This window comes from Furipterus horrens, unplaced genomic scaffold (assembly GCF_987537825.1).
Source record: "Furipterus horrens unplaced genomic scaffold, mFurHor1.1.pri manual_scaffold_2, whole genome shotgun sequence".
In the NCBI taxonomy this organism is placed as follows: Eukaryota; Metazoa; Chordata; class Mammalia; order Chiroptera; family Furipteridae; genus Furipterus; species Furipterus horrens.
Window position 1 is genome coordinate 200019374 of NW_028327172.1, and position 8416 is coordinate 200027789.

Sequence of the window (8416 nt, forward strand, 5' to 3'; positions counted from 1 at the left end):
GCCGCCGCCGCCAACACCACCACCCGGGCCTCTCAGCTCTATATCTGCAGCATCAGCGAGAAAATCCCGGCGCGCAGACTCAGTGCGCACCGCCGCAGTCTGGAGCCGGGGATGGGGGGTGGAGAGGAGCGGGTGCCGCAGCGCCTTCGCGGCTGGCTAAGTGGCAGTAACGCTGAATCCCCTATATATTTGGCAAACTCTGGTTTATCAGAGTGCCTGCCTCCCTCAACACCTGTGCCCCCCTTTTATTTCAGGATCCCAGACGAAAGACGGAAGCTGCCTCTCCTCCGCGGCTTCGCACCGGTGCATTCCGATGCGCGGCACTGTGCTGCAGTGCACTCACCCCCCTCGCCGCCTGCACTAAGATTTTGCAAACTTCAGGCAGCTGTGTGGACTGAGACACGGTGCATTCCTTCACCCCTCACCAGACCACAAACTTGAACAAGCACCTCCGTATCTTCAAACATTCACCCACCGCCCAGCGCGCACTCTCCAGGCACACACTCGTGGGGGGCGAAGGAGTGGGCGTCTTTTCCCTAGCGCGCAGCAAATTACTTCCCAGATGACCCGGAGCGCAGCGCGTCCTTCACAGTGCAGTGGTTTTCTCTTTGCGAGAGGGCGGTAGTCCCCAGCCCGCCCTCCCCACTCTCATCCCTACCAACTCCGCCGCCGCGCCAACCCAGCGTGGGAAATGGGTCCGACGTGTGCAGCGTGGAGATCAGCGCGGCCAGACTGGCGGAGCCGTGAAGGCTCCTGGCTTCCCCCCTCCCCCATCGGTCCCTGGCTCCGACCTTTCCGCCATTGCAGCCAAGGAACCTTGGCGACCTAGCTCCTCTGCGCGGCTCTAGGGAAAGGATCTGTAACTAGCGGGGTGAGCTGTGGGCGAGGTCAGAGGAGACCTCGGGGCGCCCTTGTCGCGGCCACAGCTCCCAATCCTCTTCCGCCTCCAGTCTAGAAAATGACACTCCTACTCTAGCCTTCCGCTGGCGCGGAGGATGAATGAAGGCGAGAAGCGGTTTCCCCCAGCCCCGCCCCATTTCCGCAGTCTTACAGCCAGTGTCACAAGTGCTCAGCAATTTCATTAAATGGAACTGGGGACTTAATCCCCCCACTCCCCCACCCGCTACTAGACCTCACCGAGGGAATGTGATATCCGGCTTCGCTCCCACCCTCAAACCCCGCCCCGCTCTCAGCCCCGAGGCTGCATTTATCTTCTCAACCTGAGAGGAAAGGGTTCAGAAGGAAATGGGATCGAGAGTGTAACCGCCTGCAATCAATTAAAGAGCCGGCTGCTGGTGCTGCTGCTTTGGCGGCCAGAACTGAAGAGAGAAACCGAGATCAGTGTCCTAAAACCTGCGTTGATCAGAATGATAGTACATCATCCATTGTATGAAGCAACAATGTTGGTGGGAAATGCTGAAATGTAGGGGTTTTCATTTTTTCGTGTTTTTTTTTAAGGACAATAATAGGAAGTGTCCCTTTGAAATCAATATATAAAATGTGAAATGAGCATTTCATAGAAGTTTGGCAAATAATTTCCTTTTTGTGACAAATACCCTTAACTTACAATATTCAGTAGGGGTGTGCGTGTGTGTGTTTTAATTTATCTACTAACCTTGCTTGCTTAAAACTGCTCTGCAGTTAAGAAATTTCAGTGACTGAGCTGAAAAATAGCATTCAGGGACCTTGAGCCTCGAGAAAGGACAGGAAGAGAAGTAACGGCAACAAAAGTTTATGGGTAAAAAAGACAAAGAAGTAGATACCGGAGATATGATCTCGCGGGGGGGATTTTTGTTTATTATTGACGTTATATGCACAATAATACTAGGAAAAGGTTAAATACAGTAAACAGGAGAGCCAGTTCTGGAAGGATATGTAAAGCAATTTGACGGGAAGGGAGAAAGTGACTCAAGAACTCCACCAAGGGACAAACAGAAGAAATGACACCCCTGCATCTTCAAATTCACTGACCTTTCATCTTTTTAAGTGTCCTTTTATATCCTTTTACACGTGTGTAGATATGCTTTTGAAGCCTGTAGGATCAATCCTTTCTCCAGCTACAGTTGGTGAATTTGATTCTTTAGTCTTCCTTCGCTAAGTAATTAGAAATGAGTGTCCCTTAAACATATATAATTTCAAATAGTAAATGCAACTACGTATAACGATTGTCTTATAGCAAGTATGATTCTGATCCTTTGAACTGTGAGAAACTTTAGGCATAGTTTGCAACCTCAAATCCAAGCTTTTAGTATTAAAATGTGTAGTAGACTGAAATAGCTAAATTATTCATTGCAATTACAGACATTTTGATGGACATGAAAACTCAGCAGTTTAAATAAGGAAACCACAGATTTCCTTTTAAGCAGGTAATAACTGCTTGCATCAGTAGTTACTTAATTGGTCTCCAGCCAAGAAATAGAACCAGTTGTGCTGCTTAAATTATGAAATCATGTTACAGAAAGCTATATATTGCAATATATCAATAAAAGAAGAATACAAGCTAAGAACCAAACTAAATTGGTTCATACCACCTATTGGATAACCATAAAACACTTCCACAAGGTCATTATAAAAACTCTGTTTACAGAAAAAGATCATGAAAATAATTTTTGTGTTCATCTAAATATCAATTCATAGACTGTGTGATTTGCCAATTTAAAAAGTGTACTCAGTTTTAATATAATACTTGATTGAAATGATTTTCACTTAAGCTCAGCATAGAGTGAGTGTTGATTTTTTTTCAATTTTTAAAGTTTTAAATGCCAAGCCTTACATAATATAGCATAGATACATAATTTATGCTATATATGCAAATATCTTGTCAGGCACTGTAACTGACAAACACCTTGTTTTTATTTACAAGATAATGCATGGATTTTTTCCTTACATTAATTTTTATACATTCGCAAAAACCTAAGCTTGGGAGGGAAACACACAGAGTGTTTTGCAAAATCTGTGTGACTTTTGAGTTAACCCTTGATAGGTCAAAACAGCATATCATATTATTTGTGGCCACCTAAAACTAGTCCTTGTCACTATCTGTGGTAAAATTGAACACTCCGATGCCCTTTGCAGCAGAAACTTGAGACATTTGACAATTTTTTCCTATCATGGTAGGATATGTCAAATACTACTGTAAATAATGACCTCTAAGCTAGATAATATTTTAAGGATTGGGAGAGGGATTTCATTATAATGGCTTCTATGAATATAACACTCAAGTAAATGACCTTGTACTAAGAATGATTTAAAGTCATGAATCATCCTGTCTGGTGTGGCTCAGTGGATTGAGCACCGACCTGTGAACCAAAGGGTCACTGGTTCAATTCCCAATCAGGGCACATGCCTGGGTTGCGGGCCAGGTCCCCAGTTGAGGGACTGCGGGAGGCAACCACACATTGATGTTTCTCTCCCTCTCTTTCTCCCTCTCGTCCCCTCTCTCTAAAAATAAAAGTAAAACATTAAAAAATAAAATAAAATAAAGTTATGAATGAGCTTTACAAGTTTTAGTCCCTGACTATGTTGACCTATGCTAACTAGTTCACTTCTTATATTAATTACCAATATCAGGTAGTACAAAATTTTATTCCATTAAATTTAACCCATTTGATTTAGAAAATACAAAATGAGGACTGTTTCTAGAGTGGTTAATATAGTAAATTTGACTAACTACTTTAGCAGCAATGAATTTTCCAGTGATTGATGCTGATCCTTAAAAAGTAATTCACTGGGATCTTTTCCCAACTATTTGTGGCTTTGGTCCCTGGACCTAGGGTAGGATGGACTTCCTGGCCCCCTTGTGGTTAGGTGAGGTCACTGACTTAGGTTTGACCCATCAGAATGCAAGTGTAATTTCACTTCCAAAGGAACGTATGTAGTGGCCAAGATGAAACCATTGATCAACTCTATCAGTCCAACTGATTATTAACCTGACCTGAGACCAAAGCTGGGAAACTTCCAATAAACTTCAGACCAATATTGACCTTGGAAAATAGCAGTATGTCTTAAATGCCTGTGTCAGCACTTATTTGATGAAATACACGCATTATCCAAGTAAAGCTGAACTAAAAGTTTTACCATGTAGACTATATGGATTTAACCACACATCTCTATAAATCAGCAGTGTGCTTTTTACCTGTAGTAGAAAATACAGTTCCATTAGCAGAGCAAGTTCTTCAAAAAGCTATATAAATCTGTGCCTCGTGACTTTTAACATTTGTAAATATAGTTTCTTTACAGTTAAGTTTTTTTGTTTCCTAGTAACTGCTACAGAGTTTAAAATTTAGAACAGGACTTTTGAAAAAGTGCTGTTGACTCACAGAGAGATGGAAAGATAATAATGTTCATGGTTATTCTTTTTATTTCCTGTCTTGTCTGTGTAACTGATTTTCAATATTGTCTCCAATGACTGGATAAAAACCATTATGAGGATGTAAATAGAAGCTTTTAATTTGACTTACTTATGTATAAAGTATTAAATGTTTTGATGCATTATTAAGGTAAGAGCTGTGATTAGTAACAGTATCTGTCTGAATTCAGCTTTGAAAGGTTTAGCTCATTGTTTTCCTGAGCGTTTCCTTGTTTCTCTCTCCAGATGTTAGCTACCGTCTGATCAAATCTGCCTGTTTGGAGGGAAGAAATAGTATCCACCCCCTGCCTTTTCAGTTACATCAGATATAAAGCTTCCCTTTTCCTTTAATGAACAAGAAGTGTTGCTTCTTTCTTGGAACACAGATTTATTTAAAACATGGGAGAGAGGGCGTGAGAAAACCGTGGTAAACTGAACACGATAGCACTGAAACTAAGGCAGTGCCCCAGTTTCTGTTTTATTTTGCCTTATAAAATAGTATTTTTTCCAAAGGTCTATAAACCAATATTGCCTTCAACTACCAAAAATCACTGTCTTCTGGTGTCCTGGTCGGAGCGCTTCAGTTTCTGAATTACTCTCATGGGCAGACTTAATGTGACACTAATGGCTCTCACTTGCTTCCAGGGGCTCTCACTGGCACCAGTCTCGTTCAAGACCTTGCAGAGGGGGTGCAATGACATCTTTGCACAGTCATATGTTTTTCAAATTCGCAAGAATAAGAATTTAAGCGTAATAAGTTAAGAACACTGCTTCCTCCACTCCAAGTTACAGTTCGCTTATTTAAATACTGTTAGAGAGCTCCAAGCAGTTCGGGGATCTAATTAAGAAAACAACTTAAGATGAGGATACATTCTAGTTAAGGGAAGGTTGAAATGGGGATCCATTTAATGTGGGTGTGTTTAGGTGTGCTCAGATTCTTTTCCATTCATAGTTATTGCTAACATCCGTGCTTTAGAATGGCTTCCAAGAATTTACCCAGCATCCACAGTGTTGGCACAAAGGTCCAGTGCCAGTTCCACTGCGATGGAAGAGCCCCCACAGCGTGAGACCATAGGACCTATAAGGGTGGAAGAGTGAAATCAAGGCTTAAGTGTGCAGAATCAGAAACAAGTCTGTAGAAAGTTCTAATTATTAGACATGCAAAAGCCCAACGAGAGATGTGTTTTTCATTGACGTCTAATCAAAACAAAAATTCTCCCTCGTCAGGACTTGTTCAGTAAGGCAGAAGATGCACTTAAAAACCACTAGTCTTTTGAGTGTGTCTGGATGTGTGTAATTTTTAAATAAACATTGTGCAAATACAGAATTTATCAGAATCCTTGTGTTTACAGGCACAGATAGACAGCAGTACTGCAAACACTGGCTGCCTGTGTGCAGCTGGGCGACCTCTGCATCCCAGTACACAGGAGTTAGCACATCTGACATCCTTTCCTGACAAAGTCTGCCACTTGGGCACAAAATGACGCCCCCTCCGTCCACCATCGCAGTGAAGATATCCTAAAGAAACAAGAGTTTCGGTGACAGACTCTTACAACTATACATCAATGAGTCGAACTACTTTGTATTTACACAATTATGAAGCTTGATACAGTTCAAATTTCTTAAATCTATTTCAATTACTATTCTATATATCTAATCTTAAATTGATTCCATATATCTTCTTTTCCAGAAGTGTTGGTCATACCAGAGTTCAAAAAAAAAAAGTATTATAGAGATGTGTCAGTTCATTAATTAGATAATAACCTATGGGTTTTGGGAAGACGTTTTGACACTTTTTTATTTGTCACATTTTTTAAATGTGAAATTTCTTGTAAAGTCTTTCACGATTTTAAATACGTATTCATTTTGTAACTATGTTATATTTTATATTGCTTTTCTTGAGGAACCCAAATGATATAAACTTGAGGCCCTACCAAACCTGCATCTGTCCTTGCTTGTCATGATGAAGGACACTGACAGAGAGTGGTTACAATGAGTACAACATGGATATCAGAGATTCCCCAACATCACAAATTCAATTCTGTAAATTAAATAAATGTTAAGAATTTGCACAACCCAATTTATAAATGAATATGGAGTAATGATATTTTCCTAAGGACAATTATCATGCTGCTTTCATAACTAATTTTTGGACCAGATTGTAGGTGCTACAAGTTAATAAAGTGGCAGCATAATGAGGAGGAGTTCGGCAAAGTGTTTGGAATCAAAGTTCACTATGAATTCCAGGATTTCCACTTTGGACCTCTATGATTTTGATTAATCTCCTTAAGCCCTGATATTTTATTGCTTAACTCCATTCATCCAGCATGTATTTAAATTCCATTTTATATCAGGCCCTGTGTTACATTTTGAGCCTACTGAAACCCAGGTCCTCGCCATCAAATAACTCATTTTAATTCTATCTATGCAGTAGGAATAATAAGCCACCTTCGAGGTTATTTTGGATTATTATGATAATTTTATAGGAGAACCCAACACTCCCTGGAATAAATTAAATTCTTAAGACATGTTATTTTTCTTCTACTCTTAATGCTTTTCCAAGGACCTACGGCTGACTGTCCTAAATTCTGCAGGATCTTCACTTCTATTTCTCAGTCATCTTCAAAGTTGAGCACTGGAGTTATTTACATTCGTATTGCTCCTTAGGAGCTCAGGAGTCAGCCAACTCTCGCCTCAGGTCAAATGTGGACCTCGGCACTCGCTCTCTTTTTTTCTTTTATATCATGTCTACCACCCACGAGCCATGAATGGTTTTCTACACTTCTAAAAGACTGTTAAAATCAAACTAAAAAGAATATAAGACAGAAACAGTATGTGGCCGCAAAACATAAAATACTTGCTTTAACAGAAAAAATTTTCTGATGTCTTTCTTACAATATAGACTTCAAGAGTATTGTGACAGTGTTGGAAAGTACAGTATTTCACATTACATGTGAGAAAACGGAAGTGCTGCAGTACACAAATGCACAGATGGAACATATGTTGCTGAGCCCCATCTCCATGAAGCTGTAACTCATGTATACCCTGTGTCACATCACGTAATCCACATACGCAATGCTACACTGCTTTCATTGTAAGACTAAGCACCTACAATGTGCCTTCTACTGTATTAAAGATGGCCATTTCTCCCACTGAGAGGTTGATTCTCTGTCCCCTCCCCTTGAGTATGGGCAGATACTCTGACTAGTTGTTACCAGCAGGACACAGTGGAAGTAACCATGCCAGTTCCTGTCCCTTGGAGCCCTTTTCTCTAAAGCCCTAAAGTGCCACATAAGAAGTCCCGTTACCTTACCATGATTATACTGGAGAGGCCTCATGGCATGTAGGCACTGTAGGTGACAGTCATCCTCTCCAGGGCACACACATATGAGTCAAGCCATTTGGACCCTCTAGACTGGTCCATTTGACAACCGAATACCACTTAATAGTTGACACCACACCAAATGGAGCCAATGAATCGCCCACCCGAGCCATGCTTCAATTCCTGATCCCCTCAATATAGGTGGCATATAACAAAATGCTTGTTCTTTTAGAGCATCAGTTTCGGGGTGGTTTGCTGCCCACAATAGATAGCTGAATGTGGGCATTCTGTTCACTAATTTACTGGAGGCTGAATGTCAGGACAAGATTTATTAACGATAAGCGTTGCTGTGTTGTGGCTCGCCTGTGTGCCAGACACCATTCTCAACACATTCATAACGTTATCATTTAATCTTTGATGGTTGTCACTGAATGCAATAACCTTATACAATTATTATTATGAAGATTATTTTCTGCATAACCCAGAAGAAGATGCTGATACTTAAGGAGGTTAAGTTTCCTGAGAACCCTATGAAGTTATTAGACTGTGGGAAATATTTTATCCATAGTAAGAAGGGACACTGAGATTGAAAAAGATTAAGGAGGTTAAGTAATAAAGAGCTATCACATCTACTAAGTGACTGGGGTTGGGGATCCAATTCAGCTCACTCATATTTGAAAACCTTTGTTCTGATTTATTATTAATACCACCTTACGTGATAATAGAAAAATGACCTAATTAGTTTA